The sequence below is a fragment of the Gracilinanus agilis genome, chromosome 1 (genome assembly GCF_016433145.1).
Source record: "Gracilinanus agilis isolate LMUSP501 chromosome 1, AgileGrace, whole genome shotgun sequence".
Lineage (NCBI taxonomy): Eukaryota > Metazoa > Chordata > Mammalia > Didelphimorphia > Didelphidae > Gracilinanus > Gracilinanus agilis.
This window is the reverse complement of record NC_058130.1, coordinates 487,220,652-487,233,032: the sequence shown is the minus strand read 5'-3', so window position 1 is coordinate 487,233,032 and position 12,381 is coordinate 487,220,652.

The following is a 12,381-nucleotide window of genomic DNA, read 5'->3' as shown; positions in this document are numbered from 1 at the left end:
GAAAGAGTTCTAGACTCCATTCATGAGAAGAGGAGGAGGAGAAAGGAGGGAAGCCTACTAAATTTAGTGAACATGGTCTAATGGATGGAACAATTCTCTAGCAGTCAGTTTCCACAATTATAAAATGAGAGGATAGGCCTGGATCATCTCTATGATCTACCCCTTTAGTTCTGACATGCTATGAAACAAAAAATTGACATTATTATTTTTTCTGTACGTAACTCTAATCTTTGAGGTGCATGCACATACACACACAAAGGCACAATCTGCATGAAATGCTGTGACCTAAAAGAATTGACATAAATCTTATATACCTAACTTCCTAAAGAACTTGAGAATGACCTAAAAATGGGGAGAAGAGACTTCAGTAGTACTTAAAATTCACTCTAATTCCTGTCAGCATACTTTTCCAACAAAGTAATTTCTTTGATGGAATTTAACTACACATTTGGAATAAATAAACCAGAAAGGGCAAGCATATGACTTTAAATTCAAGCAAAGCCCTAGAATTGTATGTTAGCAGGCTGAGTTCCTCCCTGAATGGTTTTCGGGATAATTTCATATATAATGCATTGTCTAGGAAACCAGTTATCCAGATTGGGTCATTAAACTAAGAAATGGTATTGTAGAATTCTAGTCATTCATCAGAGGCCACAAAAGGCCTTTCCTGTGTGGAGGAGAGGTGGCAAAAGGTTTAAATATTTTGATACTGATTAAAGAGAAACTATCAAAGCTTCTCAGACTATAATTGCATATGGTTTACACCTGTTTCAACTCTTCAAATTCTAGACATCTGTGATCTTTAAATCAACTATGCAATCACCAAATCTTTTAAAACCTTTCACCCCTTTTGTCAATTGACTACATTAAGAACCATGTTTTTTTAATTCTACTTTTTAAAAAAAAACTTATTCAAAGGGTTTATCTGCCAAATAGGTAAGAACAAAATAAAATAAGAAACTCTAAAGCATCTCCTTAATTGTTTTCACTCTGTTGCTCTACCAGGTTTCAACCCCAAAGAAAAAAGATGCCCTTCCTTCTAAACTCACCACCATGCTGCTAACTCAAGCTTTGATTTACAACATCCTCCTTAGCCTTGCCTTCTTTCTGACTAGAGAACTTGAGGGAGAGTGCCAATATCCTACCAATGCTTTCCTGTATAAGGAGGCAGAAACTGGACTTTTAGCTTATTCCACTTCGTACTTTCTGCTCTGCCTGATTTCAACTCCATGGAAAAAGATACCCCTACACTCAGTACCCACTGGTGTCCTATCCCTCCCCTCCTCTCCTGCCTCTTTTTATGTGTTGTCTCCCAGTTTAAATTGTAAACTCTTTGAGGATAGGAACATGTATTATTTAGTATTAAGTATATTAAGAACAGTATGCTACGGTATATAGATCAGTATATAGAGTCAAGGAGAACTGAGTTTAAGTCTTACCTCTGACACCATAATGGCTGTGTGACCCTATCCAAATCATTTAACCTCTCAGTGTCTCTAGACAGCTCTTTAAAATTACGTTACAAGGGGGCAGCTGGATAGCTCAGTGGATTGAAAGCCAGGCCTAGAGACAGGAGGTCCTAGGTTCAAATCCGGCCTCAGACACTTCCCAGCTGTGTGACCCTGGGCAAGTCACTTGACCCCCATTGCCTACCCTTACCAATCTTCCATCTATAAGTCAATACACAGAAGTTAAGGGTTTAAAATTAAAAAAAAAATTACGTTACAGATAAGTTGCTGATATTCATCAGTAGGGTTTCCAATATGGTAGTTACGCTTTATTTCAATTAGTTCTATCACTAGTACAGTGTCTGGCATAATAGGCACTAAATAAATGTGTATTGGATTTTCCATCTTTGTCACTGGTTTACTATATTAACAATATTTAGAAGTTCCTTGTTCAGTTAATCCCAGGCAATGATTGTCAAAGGAGAGTGGGAAAATGGAGATGAAGTTCCATTGTTATAAAGGTCTAGTTAAAAGGGTCAAATTATACCTAATTTCAATTCGATAAACATATATTCAGCACCTACTATGTGCTAGGCATTTTGCTAAGCAGTGGGTCTACAAATAAGAAAAAAACAATCCCTGCCATCAAGAAGTTAACTAATTAACTAATGGGAGAAGACAAGGAACAAAAAAGGAAGCTGTGAAACAGTTAGGGAAGCATGAGAGTGGGGAGCTAGCTTGTGAATAGGGAAAATTTGTGTTGAGGAGCTGCAGATGCAAAGTAGAGTGAGATGAAAATCCAAATCCTGCCCTCTAGAAAGAAAAGCCTAAGGAGGAGTTTAGTGTTCTACCTGTCAGCTCTCCAATCAGATATTTTTGTGGTGTGCCCCATGAAACTGTCAATACGCCCAAGGAAGATATAATTGGCATTTCTATTGTGCAAAATTATAGATGTTCTACTAGTGTCTTTCCTTCCTAATTATCTTGGATTCATTTTGTATTTATTCCTTAATAATTATTCTGTATATAATTATATAGGCACATACATGTGCATATATATGATGTCTCCCCAGATAGAATGTAAGCTCCTTGAAGGCAAAATTAGCAGTGATAGGTGGTAGTTGAAAATTCAGCTTAGACATAAAGACAAACTTACTCAAAGAGTTACCCAAAAAGTGAAAGGGCCTACTCAGGACATAGTTAAATATTTATTAAGCACCTACTATGTGCCAGGCACTGTGCTAATCACAAAAAATACAAAGATAATCTTTGATTCCAATAAATTTACACTCTAATGAGAGAAACAATATAAAAACAAGTATGTACAAACAAGATACAAATACAGGAATAAATACAAAAAAATAAACGGAGGAAATGTAGCAGGATTGAGAGATAAGGGCTTTGGAGGGCAGGTAGGTGGCTCAGTGGATTGAGAGACAGGCCTAGCGTTGGGAGGTTCCAAGTTCAAATGTGTCCTCAGATACCTCCTGACTCAGTGACCTTGGACAAATCACTTAGGCGTCATTGCCTAACCATTATTTCCTTCTGCCTTGGAACCAATACCCTGTATTGATTTGAAGAAGGTAAGGGTTTAAAAAAAAAGAGTGAGCTAGTGGCTTTGTTCTCAGTGGAGGTCTTTAAGCACAATTTGGACAAGTATTTGTCCAGCAGAAGAGAAAATTCTTTTTGGGGGGAACAGGTTATACTAGATGTTCTCTGACGCATCTTCAAATTCTGTAATTTTGTGATTCTATAATCTCCAGCATGCTTTCAGATTCTGATTCCTAATTGTTGGTTCTCTCACCATAGTTGCTTTGTTAATAAATTACTACCTTGAGGAACAGAATTCTTGCTTCTTTTTTCCTCATTGACTGAGCTCTGACATATGTAAACAGCCCTACCTAGACCATGAGAGATCCTTTGGTACAACCTCAGACAAACCACGCTAGATACCATTGCTAAAGAGAGCCAGAGAAAACAATACAATTACACATACATAGAAACAGAACTAATCTCAATACACTAACTTCAAAATGTATTTACAACTCTTTTTGTGTTCCATAGGCCTATTTTGCAGTCTTGTCAGGTCTGTTAACCCCTTCTCAGAATAACATTTTTGAATGAATAAAATAAAATATACCTTCAAAAGAAATAAACTATTGAAATATAGTTATCAAAATATTAGTGAAACAAGTTCAGGTTAAGACCCCATGTTAAGAATCCCTGTATCATAGTATTGCATTTTTACCATCTCCTCTTTTTCTAATATTTCAGGACATAATAAGAAATTGCCTCATCAAAACAAAATAAGCTCACTCACTCTCTCTCTTGCTCTCTCTCTCCCTTTTTCTTCCTCCCTTCCTCTCTCCCTACTCTCTCAATAGATAAATATACACAGAGAGAGAGAGAGAGTGAAAGAGAAAGAGAGAAAGAGAGTGAAAGAGGAAAAGAGAGAGAAAGCAGAAAGAGAGAGAGAGAGAGAGAGAGAGAGAGAGAGAGAGAGAGAGAGAGAGAATGGGAATGGTTAGCAGAAGGGTTAATCTTGAACCTGTCTAAATCTGAAGGTTTTTTCCCCTTGCTTTCTAGTTTTGTGACTAAATAAGGATGGACCAGATTTTTCCTAGAGAGGATTACAATTGGTTCTCCCCATAAAGGAATCATGGTTAATTTTGCATTTTGTTTTCTTTATTTAAGCACTGTCCTGTTGTTGTTGTTTTTTCTCCCCTTATATTTAAGGATATTTTGTTCTAAAAGAATAGATAATGTTTCCCTGTAGGGAAACTAAATTTAAGCCTACTCATGAAGAGAACTATTCATGGCAATACTTTTAAATTTAATCTAAAAAATATCCTTATGTGTAACAGCAGAGCTCAGTGATTCATGAAATTACTCAGTGTTGCTATATTCCTCCTTATAAAGTTAATGTGTTGGAGTCCAATAGTTTATGTAGGAGAATGTTTTTTCTTTAAAACTTTAAAGTGAAAAATATATGTCTATTCAGTACATTGAAATTCACATGGAAATAAAAGTTCTTACTCATGGGAACAGTTCACAGAGATGGTCTTTAGAAGCATGGAGATCTCAAGTGTACACAGAGCTGAGCATTAAGCTGTCCCCATTCCTACCTGGGTCACATACATAAAAGGTTTTCAGCATATTGGGTCTATCACAAAAGGCTGTGCTGGTGTGCATGCCTCAGAAAAATATAATCACTAGATTGACTAGCACAGCATTTTGCAAACTAATTTGGTCAGGGAATACTTTGGGACTGTATATATATATATACTGGCAGGACTCATAACTGAAGGTACATGGAAACTGGAGAAATATAATATTCATACATAATAAATGTGGAAAGCTCACATAATTTTAGGAGCTAAATAGAAAAAAATTACACCTATTTTATGTTAAAATGTGTTACATATAATAAACATAGCATAATTTCATGTTGAGTAGTTTAAAGCAAGAAATATCACTAATTTCTTCATCTATAAAGTAACAAGTTTGAACATCAAAAAAATATAAAAACCTTCACTTGGACTTGTGATCTCCGCAAGCCATTGCCCTATATTTCTCCTCCATTTCATACCCAGCACCCTAGGAAATGACTCCTAAACTCATTGCTTTTAAATCCTTATCTCTCACTTCTTAATCCCTTTCAATTTGGCTTCCTACTTCCCCAACTCTACTGAAAATGCTCTCACCAAGGTCTCTTAATTGCTATGTCCAAGGACCTATTCTTAGTCCTCATTTTTCTTGAACTCTCTTCAAGGTTTGACACAGTTGACCATCATCTCTTAACTACTCTCACATCCCTTGATTTTCATGGCACTGCTCTCTCCTAATCTTCTTCTATCTGTCTGACCACTCCTCGGTCTTCTTTACTGGCTCACTACTCATGTCCTACCCCATATCAGTGAAGGACTCTTTTCTGGACTCTTTCCTGGACCCTCTTCCCTCAATATAATCTTTCTGTTGCTGATCTCATTGGCCACTATAGATTCAATTATCATCTCTGTGCAGATGAAGTAAAAATCTACATCTCTAATCCTTGTCTCTCACTTAAATGCTAGTTCCACATCAGCAGCTTCCAACTGTATATCTCAACTTGGATGCCCATATGCAAATTCTCAAACTCAATATGTCCAAAATAAAACTCATTATGTTTCCCCTGAACCCAAGTTCTCCTCTTAATGTTCTTATTTCTGTTGAGAGCCCCACCATCCTTCCAGGTGCCTGAGTTGGCCACCTTAGCAACTTGAGAACAGAAGCTATATGTTTTTTCTTCTCTTTCTGTCCTCAATACCAGTGGTTCAGTGTGGGTAAACCCGCAACTCCTTATTATTCCTTACCACTACATATGCCCAATTAACTGCCAAATTTTATTGATTTATTGCCACAATGTCTCTTACAGTCACCCCCTTCTCTTTATTTACTTTTATTTATTTACCTGGTGCCTATTTTGTTTACAATTATATTTGTGAGTTCATAAACCCTCTATCTTGAGATCTATTCACAAACCCCAAGAAGGTCATTGGTTCCTAGGTTAACAGCTACACTAGGTCTTTTAAAATTCCATCACTTATAAGAATTACACTGCAATAGACATTTTGGGGTCTACCCTCCCCTAACTATTCTCTTGTTCCAAAATTACCTCTCCATTCCCTACCCCTAAATGATTTTGGTTAAATATTAAGAAGAAAGCAATCTTTTTAAACTCATTAAGAATAAATGCAATTTTTAAAAAGGTGTCACCCAATGAATGAATGAATGCATGAATGAATGAAAGAAGGAAAAATAATTTATCAATTGCTTGCCTTCCAGGCAATATTAAGTGCTAGGTGTACCAAGCAAGGCAGCTTAGGTCTCTGCTTGGCTGCTAATTTCAAACAATGTCTATTCTGATTTGGAAAGGGACAGGGACACCTTATATCATCACCTGATCAATCTTCTGCTACTGCTGGAACAGAGACCAAGATTTAACTCATCTGATTTCCCATGAGCATCCTTTACAACCTGTGCCTGGCATTATCAGAATTCTGCCTAGAGATTCCAAAGATCTTCAGGACTAACTGCCTTTGCCCTGGGCCCAAGCAACTGTCTCTGAAACGAACCAGAAAATCATAAAAAAAACATTGGCTTTTCAAGTATCCCTTTCTCTGATTGGGTTGCTAAGCATAATTACAAGAACTTAGCAAATGTTTTAGGTTAGTAGTGATTATGCAAAAAAGAGAAGCAAGTGAGAGATGACACTGGTGACTCCTTTCTTTCCAAATGGCCTTTCTCTCTACAGGGGAAGTCAATTTAAGACAATATCAAATCTATGCAATTTTCTTTTGAACTGTGGGGAAAAACATTAATTTGTATGGACTAAAGCATACGATTAAAGCATGAAATTCATTCCAGTCATGACTATGAGAGGGGTTTGAAAATGAATTGAAGTCTCTAGACCACAGTGCATTAATGCAATCATCCACAGAGCAAATAACCTGGAATGATTAGATTGCTGAAGTGTACCCATGGGTTCTTACCCAGTATGCATGGAGGCTTTGGAATGTCTTCTGTTTTGAATGGGGATCAAAAGAGGAGCTGAAATCAGATGGCATAGTGCCCATCTGAACCGAAAGCAGTAAACACTCCATTCACTAATCCACGAACTCTAGTTCTGCTATTCTTTTATGTTCTTTTATTTTTCACATAATTTCTGTGTCAGAAAGCCTTTTGCACCTTTCTTAAGCCGAAAGCAAAGTAAACACAGAGGTAACTTTCTGCTGGTTCAGAAATTAGCATACATATTTCATTGTCGTTGTTGTTGTTGTTGTGTGGGTGCCATAGACTCTTGAGGGAATTTCAGAGGGAAAAGAGAATAGCTAAACAGTGAACAATTGTTCTAAGGTGGGATCTAAACTAATCCTAGGTCCATTCTGAAAGTAAATTTACTGCCAGCATTTGTGGAGTATAAATCCTTCTGTGCAGTAAATAAATCACTGGTTTTTAAATTGTCTAAATATCTCTGCCTTTTTAGGTAACCTGAATGTCTGCTGATACTTGCAGGTAACAGTTCCGTCGACACTTCAGGCCCAAAACAACTCATGAATGTAAATGAGAAGACCAAAGCCCCCTCTAAACTAATAGCACTGGAGAAGCCATAAATGTAACCAGGGCAGCTACTCTCTGAATAGCATTTGGGGTTAGCTATCATTACACCTTATACTAGAAGGGCCACAAAGGTCCCAATCTCCCAATGGGGTTGTTAGAAAGTCTTGAGAGAATACATCTAGTTAGGCCTTTCAGTCACTGTCACACCATTCATCAACAGGAACCAATTTAGATTTCATAAGAAAGGATTATAGAGTCATAGAATCAGAGATTTAGAGCTTTAAACTTTAAGCTTTAAAGGGACCTTTGAATTCATCTAGTCCAACACCTTCATTTTAAACATAAGGGAACCAAGAACCAGAGAGATAAAGTAACTATCCCAAGGTTGCAAAGGTAGTAAATGGCAAAGCTAGGATGAGGGACATTGAGGTAAAATAATGAGAGAGTCAGTTTATGAGTCAAGAAGACCTAGGTTCAGGTCTTGTTACAAATCTATTATAGTTGTGTGACACTAGACAAGTCATTTAATATTTTAGTGACCCGAGGAATTCTTTAAGGCTATAAATTCCATCACACCAATTATTCTAAACTGAAATGGGAAGTTTCTTCCTTAAGAGTTCCCTGATGCCCATAAATTAACAAGTCCCTAAAAAATTTGTTTTAGTGGGGATCATCTGAATATTATCTTTTGAAAATATTTAATTCCTCATCAAATATGTAACCCAGAACTGGGAAAGTCTAAAGCACTTATAACACATTGTAAAAAGGCTCTAACACTAGCCTTCAGCACAGCTAGCTGAAAAACCTCCTTCACTTTCAATAATTGTCCCATTATAGGTGCAAACACAATAACCAAGAGCCAGAAGGAGGGAAGATAAGCACACCAATCAGGTTACCAATTGGGTTACCATTGGATTCCTGCTGGTAAAACAAGAGCACAAGAAACAAAAATCTTTCCTGAGAAGACCAAGAAGTCTGCAAAAATAAAACTGTATATTAGACAACAGGCAAAAAACAATCATCTTTAAACAAAACTGATCCACAATTAAACACAGTATTGGTGAAATTGGATTCTAAATAAAAAACTCAAGAAAAGTTATCACTGTGTTTTGCTTGTCAGGTTTTTTTAATATGATGTTTTCCCTTTAAAGCTCAAAATCTTGGAATAGCTCTCTAATTTAAAAAGTATGACATCTATTTTAATGAGATTTTTTTAATAATTCACGTTGTGAAATAAATTGAAATTTCTGTTTGTCTTTTTTCTTTTATTTCATCCATCAATGAAGACAAACTAAAAGGAAGTGAGTTAAAATTGGGTTGATCACTAAAGTGCTTTCACTGTTATTTAACTTTTCTGAATTCCACAATGGTTAATGCCCCCTCTTCCATCACATTGTTTTTATTTTGTATGGTCCTGCATTTGCTTATCTGAAAACATGATTTATTCCTACCTTTCTCAATAGACTGTAAATTCCTTCAGTTCAGGGGCTATCTCAATTTTGTATTCTTATCATCATGCCTAGTATATAATGGGCACATGTTAAGTGATTGTTCATTGAGGTTTGATTTTCAAAATTTTCCATACAAAAATTGTATCACCTTGATTTCTAAATATATCCTCTTTCTTCTTCTGTTTACCAAAACACTCATGACTTATCACAATGAAGGGAAAAGAAAAGAGAAAAAGGTTTTAAGCAAAACTAACCTGTATGTCAACTGAATCTGAGAATATGCTCGATGTTCCACAGATATAGTCTTTCACCTATGTAAAGAAGAGAGGGGAAAAAAGGGTTTTCTTATCTCATCTCTCAAAAACAATGATAAAATAGAGGAGAGACATTCAAAAGGAAAACACTTATGAAAAACAAACAGTTGCATTAAAGAATGGGGCATTTAGACATTATGGAATTAATGTTCATTTCTTTATTTTTCCTTATGAACTCTTCATAGTCATCATTTCTCCTGTCACTAACAAATAATTATTAATTGCCTATGACAGTGTTTGTCAGGCAAATGTGTTAGGCAATAGAAATTGAAAGAAGCAAAAAGAATTAAGAAGCTTAAATTCTCTTAGGAGAGACCATAAGCACATAAATAAGAAAGTTTAATATATAAACAAAGCAACTGAAAATTAATTTGGAGAGGCAGAGAATTAGCAGCAATGGTGGGAGGAGGTGAAAATTTCAAGTAGAAAATGGTTTATGGGCCCCTATTTGAAGGAAACAAAAGATCCTGTGATATGAAAATGAGAAAGAAGTGCTTTTCAATGATAGGAAGCAATCTATGAAAAGACAGGGCAATGAAAAAGAAGTGTCTTGCCTGAGAAAAATCATGAAAGACTGCTTAGCTGCCCATAGAGTGTGGGGAGGGGAAAAATTGCAATAAGGCTGGAAAGATAGGTTAGGATCAGATTATAAAGAGTTTTAAATGGTCAATAGAAGAATTTATATTTTATCCTAAAGACAACAGATAGCCACTGAAGTTTTACTGAGTAAGGCAGTCTGACCTGCATTTTAGAAAAATGGTTTTGGCATTTGTGTGTAGGTAGCATGGATTAAATGGTAGAGACTTGATACAGGAAGGCTATTAGAGTATAGCAATAGTCCAGGCAAAAGGTGAACTATGATGGGGCAATAGCAACTCAACAGTTCATGTGAGCCCAGAATTATACTGTATTACCTAGCCAAAGTTTGTATGTACCTATAATCTTACCTATTAATCCCTTATCAGAGGCATTTGACCTAAAAGATTTTGAAATTTGACAGTTTTCCACCTTATCCTAGATGCAATTATTTTGTTTTTATAAAATCTGATCAATTTCATGCAATCTGTCCCTTCTTTCAGTTAAGAATTCTCTCTGTTGTCATTGCTATTGAAGGGTGTGTGATCTGGTTCTCTCCTAAATTTTTTATGGTATGATCTTGATTATTCAAGTGATAGATACTTTTTAAATTTATTGCTGCATGTAAGTGTTGGCATAAACCTAATTTTACCAAAATCTTTCTCAGTTTTCCCAGAAGTTCTTGTCAAATAGGTAATTTTTCCTCAAGCAAGTTAGAGTCCTAGATTTATTATTACTGAATTCAAATATTTCTGATTCTCCTTATCTAGCCTTTTCCAATGATCTACTTTTCTATTCTTTAACAAGTACCAAATTGTTTTGATGATTACTGGTCTAGAGAATAAGTTGAAGTCTAAAAGTACTATTTTACCTGGCTGTAAGCCTTTGAACATAATATCTATTCCTTTTTGAGGGTATTTTATTGTATCCAATGTATTGCAGCGTTATAGGCTCATAAATTCAAGGATTCATAGAATGCTAGACTTGGAAGGAACCTTAGAGGTTGCCTAAGTAATAAAAATCATCAAATAATGGAGCTGGAAAGGTTTTTAGATAACATTTAGGCTAACTTCCTTCATTGCAGAAATGAAGAAACTAAGGACTAAAGAGGTTCATCGAATTGCCCCGAATCACACAATTAATGTAAAAGGCAGAGCTAGAACCCAGATTTTTTACTCTCAAATTTTATTATTTTATATTAGAAAATGTATTTTGATTAAAAATATCTATCTATAACTTATTCATAAGGGGCAGAAAGAAAAATGTCTGAAGAATAAAATTATATATATGTGTATATATATATATTCATCATACACAAACATATAAGTATGTTCCGATGTACCCACACACATATGAAAAGTAAGGTTTATTTTCAAGTGTAATGTGTTACTCCTACTTTAAAGCCCATTGATGTGGGACTCTCTGCTTATTGGTGGGGATGAAGGCCACCCCAGCCCTTACAGGAGGGGTAGGAGATCAGACAATTTTAATTCTCAGTTAATCCCTCTTTGGGACTCTCCAAGCAAAACACTCCCTTGAATCTTTTTTGAGACTCTCAAAGAAATAGTTCCTTTATGAGTTCCTTTTAGGAGCCTTTTGGTTTGAGAGAGAAGACAGAAGAAGTCAGTACCACTACAAGTTAAAGAAGGAAATATTCTGGGAAGACATGAGAAGAACTGGCAGTCTCTTGTCATGTTCCTATTCCTGATTTGCTACCTTAGAGACTTCAGGGCGTTTCCCCTTAGGTGAGTTCTAGGACTTAGTGTGTCTCAGTTGAACTAATTTATCTCACTCCCAGTGAGAGAGCTCCATCACTCTGTATTGTCTGGTATGTATTCCCCTGTATTTACCTTCTCTAAATTCTCTTCTCACTTGGATAAGTGGGTTTGCTTACTATTCACCATATGTGTGTTCATTGTGGAACTGGTATTTGATGGGAAAAGTGTCAAGCTTTGAATATAGAGCTTGGAATCCCCTTCCCCACCAAAATGATAAAATGATCAAAAGTAAAATGGAACCCAATTATATCCCCTAGACAAACAAGAGAGCAAACAGACTTGTCTGGTATGCCCTCTCTCTCTGAGGAGAGTATAATGGACTCAGTCCCCTGCTTCCCCTCCTAGCAAAAATGAAAATCTTCTTCAGAGAAGGGTTAGGTTCGAGAAAAGACTAGAGATGCCTATTCTGTCTTTCTATGAGCTACATGTAATGATAGCCCCTTCCTTAACATATATATGTATATATATACATATATATGTCTGTGTGTTTATATATACACCCACATTAGTATACACAATTATCTGCAAATGTGTATACATATGTGCCTATGTATATGTACATACATGTATTATATACATACACCCATATGTATATGGAAATAAAACTTACCTTTGCTGTCATTTGAGGTAGTTAGGGGGCACAAAATATAAAGCAATGGACATGGAGACAGGGAGACCTGAGATCAAATCTTGCCTCAGGTATATATATATATAT